The 7,980-nt window shown below is 49.1% G+C and overlaps 1 protein-coding gene and 1 long non-coding RNA gene across 15 annotated transcripts in view; both read right to left on the reverse strand.

Moving 5' to 3' along the window:
• The window catches only part of NHEJ1 (non-homologous end joining factor 1), a 78,888-nt gene that overhangs the window by 35,292 nt on the left and 35,616 nt on the right, over positions 1–7,980 (reverse strand). The gene's annotated exons all lie outside the window — the stretch shown is intronic.
• Positions 248–7,980, reverse strand: part of LOC148110815 (uncharacterized) — a 32,539-nt gene continuing 24,806 nt past the window's right edge. Inside the window, exon 2 of the long non-coding RNA XR_015725232.1 lies at positions 248–7,056. This is a non-coding gene — a long non-coding RNA (uncharacterized LOC148110815). The remainder of the gene's footprint in view (positions 7,057–7,980) is intronic.

Genomic DNA, 7,980 nt, shown 5'->3' on the forward strand with positions numbered 1-7,980 from the left:
CTGGACTAAAGTGTCCAAGCCCGGGACATGCTCCCGAGCAGAAAAAACTGATACGCTTGATGAAAGGGGACGCGGGTGGGTAAGATGAGCTGAGTACTTCTCTTTCTTTAAACAGCTCAGATTTCTTTTAAATAAAACCTCATCCATTCGCACAAAATCCTTGTAAGGAGCAAAGGCCCTATCCTCTTAACTAAGGGCCGGTGGGGGGGGGGGGAAGGACTAGCTCAAGAATCAGTGTGTGTGTGTGTTTTTTTTTTTTAAGATTTTGTTTGTTTATTTGTCAGAGAGAGAGAGAGAGAGAGCACGCTCGCACAAGCAGGGGGAGCGGCAGGCAGAGGGAGAAGCAGTTTCCCCGCTGAGCAAGGAGCCCGATGCGGGACTCGATCCCAGAGCTCTGGGATCATGACCTGAGCCGAAGGCAGACACTTAAGCAGCTACGCCACCCAGGCATCCCAAGAACCAGTTTTTAAATGATCTTAAAACTAAAAACTGGAACTAAATTTACTCTCGATATGCAGTCCAAAGCTTTCCGATTCTTCATAAAATCACAGGATAGTAAAAGTTGGAGGAGGCATTACGAGATTATCTTACATATTCCCCTTCCCTGACTCAAGAAGCAGCTGCCCACATCAGAGCCCAGGACACGGTTGTCTAACACTCCTTAGAAAGCAAAGTGGGGGGACAGCGCAGATCTCACAAGAGGGGACCATTTCCCCCAAATCCTACATTCTAGAATCTCTCCTGCAGAGAAAGATAGGGTGATAACATCAGGATTCCTGAAGACTAAACAGTGTTCTCTGTCCCCAGACCCCTGAAAAAGTCCATCTCCCCATGCGAGGCCCACCGCCCTTTATCCAGCCCCCTGCAGCCCATATGCCCTTCGTAAGACAGAGCCTGGCCAGGCCCATGGGTTGCAGGTTCTGAAGACCGGAACCGAGCCTCCAGTGAGAATACAGACCCACACACACAGACGCGCACAGTCAGTGGGAAGGAGGGGAAGGAGAGCACACACAACACAACACAACACACCAGGGCAGCTGCAGAAAACAACTGCTTGTTAAGTTAAAATTAAACTCTGCACAAATATTGACCTTTGGAGGGGACAGAAACCGGTCCCATATTTACCAGTTTTATAAATGGGACTGACCACAGCTGCCCCACGCGTTTGGCCAGCATGATGGCAGGATGGGGCGAGGCCGTGCTTTGGGGGTGGGGGATGAATGAGAGGGGCAGGAGACATTTTAAACACTCTGAAACGCAGGGACTACAGGTAGGTCAAAGTTCCCGAAAGCCTTACAGGAGGAATTTCTAAGAAAGCAAATAAGGCAGTCTCTGAAGGGGGGTGGGGGTGGGGGGGCATCAGCGAAGTAGGGAGAGAGAGGAAAAAGGAAGTGTCAGAACGAAAAAGAATTGCCAGAAATAGTGAGAACTACGACAGAGATTGAAACAGAATGGAGGGAACACTGCGGAGCTTACCCTTTTGAACCCTGGCCCTTGGTCAAACCAAGAGTCATAAGGTAGAAGACCAGGTGACCAACTTAACCTAATGGAACAATCTAAACTGACTCGGTTTGAGTCTTGGCTCTGCTGCTTACTCGCTATGTGACCTTGGCAAACTCCGGACCCCAGGTTTCTCATCAATAAAAGAGGGGCAGTAATACGAAAACATTGCTCGGATTCACAAAGATAGAACCAAAAGAAGACAATGTCAGTGAAAGCACTTTGCCAACCGTAAACACGACCCAGATATAAATCATTACTTTTATTAATTCTATCCCAGCTAACCGTGCACCTTTCCACTCCAAACTGGCCGATTAACTGCAGTCTAAGAAAGAGCCAGGGGTCAGAAGGGGAACTTGAGCTTCCCCTGAACTTGCTAAAAGCCTCCTACAGGCATACGACTAAATCCTTCCCTGGCTGAGAGATAACAGGGAGGCCAGCTTGCTGAAACTGGCCCCAAAAGCCATACCGCCAGCTTCAAAGGTCCAGATACAAAAGGGGGAGAAAGGACTCATCAATACTCTTTCCCTGAAAGCTGATCTCTGACAACGCTTTTTTTTTTTTTTTAAGGAACAAACATCACAGATGCCAGGTAACTTTGTTCTGTCTCAAACTTCTGATGCCTTCACCCTCTTTTATATTTTCCTTATACGCGTGACTTCCACAATGAATAATAATAAGCATAAAAAGTCTGGACCCAGTGTCTATCTAGTAGGGCACGAGAACAGCCCCCATCTTTGCATCTGGGTCACCAGGAATCACCATCTGTAAGTATTTCAGGTAAAAACACTCTGAAAAACGTCTGAGAAGATGTTGCCAAAATCTTATTTGTCGCCCAGGTTCCCGGAGAGCTCCTGTGTCTTTATGTGGTCTGCTGTTCACAGGCTACACCGTAAAAGCAGAGACGAGCGTCTGTCCCTCGCGGCACGAGCATCAGGCAGGGTCGACGCGAGAGCCCTTTGCCTCCTCGCTGCTAACCAAACACATGTCGCTCGTATCTTCTGACTCTGTTTCGCTTGTTCAATGTTTTCCCTTAATATATTACAGTTTATATTGTTAGACGTGTGCCATAAAATAGAAGCAATGTACGGCACGACCATGTCAGCAATTCGAGAAGAATTTCCAACGCTGCAGTCTCTGTGGTCACAAGGCAGGGAGAGGTTTTGCATTTGGTGCACCAAACATGTGCTGAACCACAGACTCCAAACAAATTGGGGAGGGGGAGACAGGGAAGAAAACGGGAAGCAAATGGGGCAATGAGACTCCATGTGGGGAACCAGCTTCCCTGAATTCCGATCCAAGAGCTTTTTTTAAAAAAAATCTAATCACTGAATTTCCATAACTCTCTTCCTAGGGCTTTGTTCTCCTGCAGGGACTCTGGGTCCTGCCACTCCGGACTTCCAAGGCTCTTGTTTTTCGAACAGGAACAAAAATCCTCTCCTCACTCCACTCCCATCTTTCCCAGGAGCGAGTGACCCCCATTCCAGAGGTCTTATAGCTCCATCTTCTATAAACCACAGAGACACTGAGCTCGCTGACCTTCCCTGGATGCGCCTAAGATTCCCTGGCAAACCTGTTAAGCTACAGCCACAGCGGACAGTATCTTCCGAGTATTCCATACTTTTGGAAGAAGGGAAATGAGCGGTACTGTAGTCAAGACTGTCACCCATTTAATACTCCAAGAAAGTTCATCCTCTCCCTCCAAGCGCCGAAGCTTACAGGAGAAGCCCTGAACAGAACCAGTCGGTCTATGACTCTTCAAGATTCTCCTCCCACCATGTTCTCAACGAAAGAAAATCAATGCCCCAGACAGGAGGTTTCTAAGGTCGGAAAATAGTTCAGGAGCGGAGCACAAGCACCTTCAAAAGCGAAATATTCTTGGGGCGCCCAGCTGGCTCAGTCGGTGGAGCTCGTGACCCTTGATCTCGGTCTTGTGAGTTCGGGCCCCATGTTGGGTGTAGAGACTACTTAAAAATAAAATCTTCTGGGGCACCTAGGGGGCTCAGTCCATTAAGGGTCTGCCTTTGGCTCAGGTCATGATCTCAGGGTCCTGGGATCAAGTCCCACATTGAGCTCCCTTCTCAGCAGAGAGTATGCTTCTCCCTGCCCTCTGCCTTTCCCTACCTGCTTGTACTCTCTTTTTCTCGCTCAAAAATAAATAAATAAAATATTTTTAAAAATTTAAAAATCTTTTTTTTTTTTAAAGGTAAAATACAGGGCACCTGGGTGATTCAGTCGGTTAAGAATCTGCCTTCAGCTCAGGTCATGATCTTGGGGTCCTGGGGTCAAGCCCCACATTGGGCTCAGCAAGGAGCCTGCTTCTCCCTCTCCATCTGCCCCTCTCCCCTGCTCATGCTCTCTCTCTCAAATAAATAAATAAAATTTTTAGAAAAATAAAAATTAAAAAAAGGCAAAATATTCCTAAGGAGAAACACACAGGGCTCAGTAGATCTCTGAAAACAAAGAAACAAACAAACAATAAAGCCCACAACAGACAAGTGATTATCATCCAGCAATTAGAAGTCATGTGTCTAAGGACACTTTACGTATGAGGGTTCTCTTGACCTCCAACCCACGGCTCCATCCGTGCAACTCTGCTGATCCCCTCCCAGACTAAATTAAAGCAGCCTAAATTCAACAAAATGCAGCCCCACATAGGATTTCTAGTCAAATACTGTTTGTTTCAGTGAGCCCCTGCTCTCTCCTCACCTAACTGGTAGACTGGTCTCTCAGAGAAGTCCCTAAGCAGATCATGTGCCAGCTGATTTCTGTCTAGAATGACTTGGCCCAAGCCAAGCAGGCAACATGTCATCCCTGGGGGCATCAAGACAGAAGGGTACCCTAATATTAAGGACGACGGCAGCATTAGTGCTCCAAAGGCCTACACAAGTACTGACGCTTATAAGGCCTGGGAGACAGAACGGAAGCCAGGGTCCCCAGATTTGCTCTGATGTAACCCAACAAGGACAGCAAGGACAAGAAGGGGACTCTTACAGAGGGACTAGACAAGGCAGGGAGCAGAGTGCAAGCAGAGACCCGAGGAAGTTCTCCACACACAAGTGCACGCCTATTTTAGATTCACGGCCTGGACACGGCAGAAGTTTTTGATGGGGTAGGAACTCGGTCCATAATCCCGAAACAACTACATTTCAAGCACACTGGGAAGCATCCCTCCACTGTAATCTTTGAAGCCCCGAGAGAAGCCAATAAGGAAACATTGCTACCGGGTCCCAGGGAGTGCTGCCGACTCACCGGCCCTAGGAAATGTCCGAACAGAGTCTTATTCAAGCCAAGGGAAAACGCTGTTAAAACACACAAAACTCCTTTGACTAATGTGAGAGGGGGAAAGAGCCTCTATAATTAACAGAAACTGTCACAGGCATTGGGGGCCTCCGACGTGTTCAATGCAAACCACTTGAAAAGACCCGGTCTTCTAGGAGAAGGCTGGGGTTTGTGAGTGCGGCTCCAACAGGCTGGGGACAGCTTTTCCAAAAGAATCCCACCATATTAAAAAAAAAAGAAGAAGAAGAAGAAGAAGAAGAAGAAGAAGAAGAAGAAGAAGAAGAAGAAGAAGAAGAAGAAGAAGAAGAAGAAGAAGAAGAAGAAGAAGAAGAAGAAGGAGAAGAAGGAGGGAAAAAAATGGGGGGGGGGGGCAAAGGAAAAACCCAAACCTCAGCTGAATGTTTTTCTACCACTGGAACTAAAAAGCAGAACAGAAGAAGAAAAGTCCAAATGCAACCAGTTTTCAATTAGGGCCTCATTAGAAAGGAGAGTGGCAGCACTATTATTACAGATCTGGGGAGGGAGAAATACAGTCAATGACTTTAGTTTGGGCTGAGCCGTCCACTTGAGAGCTGTGATGATTAGGGGGACAGTTTGTGGTGAGAGATGTTGGAGGGGAAGCAGGGAATGGCAGAAGAGGGCCCAGGGCTGGCGCATCGTGCCAGTCACGAGCCAAAGCAGAGGGTCCCGAATATGCACGGATCACCCACAGTCTGCATAGCATTGCATGGAGGGCTTATGTAAGGAGACACAGATCATCATAATGGACACAGCTCTGACCTGAAGGGACGTACAAACAGCGTCCCTGCACTAAGTCCCCACCTGGTAACACTCAGCCACGAGATATGCACGCACGCGTCGTTGGGGAAAAGCTAACCTTGGCTTCTTTTTATACACCAAGTCCAGTCTGGCCCCTCATGTGGCTCCCTGCGCATGGCCATCCATGACACAGAGAGAAAAAGGAGGCATCGTGAAGTATGGTTCCCAAATGAAGCCTCAGCCATCACAAGAAGCGAGTCTGGGTCTGCACCCTGGCTCGGGGAGACCGAGACCCTACTTCAAGGTGGGGAATCTCAGAACAGCTGGAAGGGCCTTTTCTGCTTTCTTCATCATCCCAGAGGATTCCAGTCCATTTTCTAGGTCAAGGCCATACTCCCTGAGAACAAGCAGAAAGGCACTAGGGATGGGCACGCTTATCCCTGGCTATAGGAAGGAAGGGGGCAGCTAGATCCATTCCCTATTTGCAATGAAACAAAGCAGTCTGATTGGTAGAAACATGAAGGACTTTCCTCCCTTGCTCTGGGGTACCTTCTCCCTTGTTGATTTAGTTCAGGCAACTTGGAGGAGGGACAGGAAGGGCTCGGGCAAACATGTCACAGCCTGCAGTGAATAGGGCCAACAGAAAGGAGAGGCAAAGAAGAGAGCTGAGAGGAGAGGAAAAGAGGGGAGGCCTCCCTTCATCCCACAACCTGGGCTCCATCCAACACAAAGTTAATTCCTAACCTCGGCTCACCACCCTGCCCACTGCTCGCATGATTTATCCCCCTATCTGCCTGCATCGCCTTTACAAGTCTCCTCGCCCTGCACACCATTATAAAAGCTGTCTGTGCTGCTGGCTCGACCTGGCCTGGCCCGGGCTCCCGCCACAGTAACCCTTCCCCACCCCTGCACTCTACAAGCCTTCCGCCATCATGGAAATCTGAAATCCCACGAAAGAACAGTAAACATCGCAGGGAAAAGAAAATACCTAGCCAGGCCACTCTGGACAGCAGAGTCACAAATGGACTGAGGTCTCTGGGCCAGGGATGAAGGCGTCTAGGCAAGAACAGGGAGCTTGCCTTCTCCCCCGAGCTCAGTGGGGTAAGAACAAAGAGATGCATAGATGTGCCGGTCCTGTATGGGGCACAGCCAAGCATCCTGGTACCCTGGGAATTCCCAAGCTCAAAGAAGCAGCCAGAGTCTCAGGGAAACTCACAAGTAAACACAGGTGTCAGGTTTAGAGACCACGTGGAAACGTGAAAGTTTTAAATAACGGAAAGAGACTAAACATGAATCAGACCACAAATTAAGTCAGAATCCGCTTTGTCACCTTCTTATGGGCTCCTCGGGGAGGTAGTACAGTGTAGTGGGAAGAGCACGGGCTTGGGGTTTGGCTGAAGGGCTTTGAAGGCTGGCTGCATCACGTATGGATCAGCCATGTGACTTGGGCCAACTCGTTCTCTGAATCTCAGTTTTGCTCTCCGTCCCACGGGAAAGTAGCAGCTCCTAAGAAGGCTGTGAAGAGTAACAACAAGATTTACAGCCAGAGGGCCTGGGCCTGGCACTCAACAGGTATTAAAACATGATTGCTATGATGATGATTTGGGGTATTAGACATCCTAAAATGGGGGGCGGGGTCTATTGCTTCCCTATGCAAATTTTAGCCCGCTTAACAGGTTTTTCCTTTATTCTACACAAACTTGCCCTTTCTAGACAGTTTTTCACCTTTTCATCTCCTGGCCGGAGAATGAGCCAAAAGCAGTCCCCTGGGGGAGTATTCTTTCCTACCCACTGTCTTAAGGACCCTTGTCCCTTCACATCTTTGAACTCATGTGACCCAGTTCTGCTCCTGACCCTCATCAGGCCGCACTGGCTCCTCCAGCCTCCGGCTGTAAAGGTTCTTCTTTCTCTTCATTTGCCTCAAGAGAACCTGCCAGCACCCACTGGGTTCCATTCTTTTCGAGAAATGCCTGACTACCCTATCAAGGCAGAGTCTCAGCCCGAAGTCAGGGTCCCTACCTCCCCAAATAACTCAGGGAAGAAACAGACACTAAAGAATTCTCCACGAGTCTCTGGAGTTCCAGACTGCTCTGCCAGCAAGGCTGAGTGCTCCCTAGAGCTCTGTTATTCACTTGGGGGTAGGTAGTGGGAGATGGAGGGGGGAGGGACGGGGGAAGGCAGGAAGAGAAGAGAGCCTTGATTCAGGGGCCAGACTAAGTCCGCCACAGGCCAGGCTCCGCTGAGGTTTCTCGGGTGAAACACGCCTCTGTGACGGCTGTGCCTGTGAAGCGGATGGAAATGCCCATAAAGCCGTATCAAACCCTGTGCAGAGAAGGACAGGGATATATATAGAACCAGGAACCAAAGGGGCCACAGGGGATTCAGGCGGACAGCTCCGCCCAGCCCTTAAACCCGCCCCAGGGAAGGCGGGAGGCCCAA

This window comes from Ursus americanus, chromosome 1 (genome assembly GCF_024610735.1).
Source record: "Ursus americanus isolate L20-20 chromosome 1, mUrsAme1.1.p, whole genome shotgun sequence".
Classification (NCBI taxonomy): Eukaryota; Metazoa; Chordata; class Mammalia; order Carnivora; family Ursidae; genus Ursus; species Ursus americanus.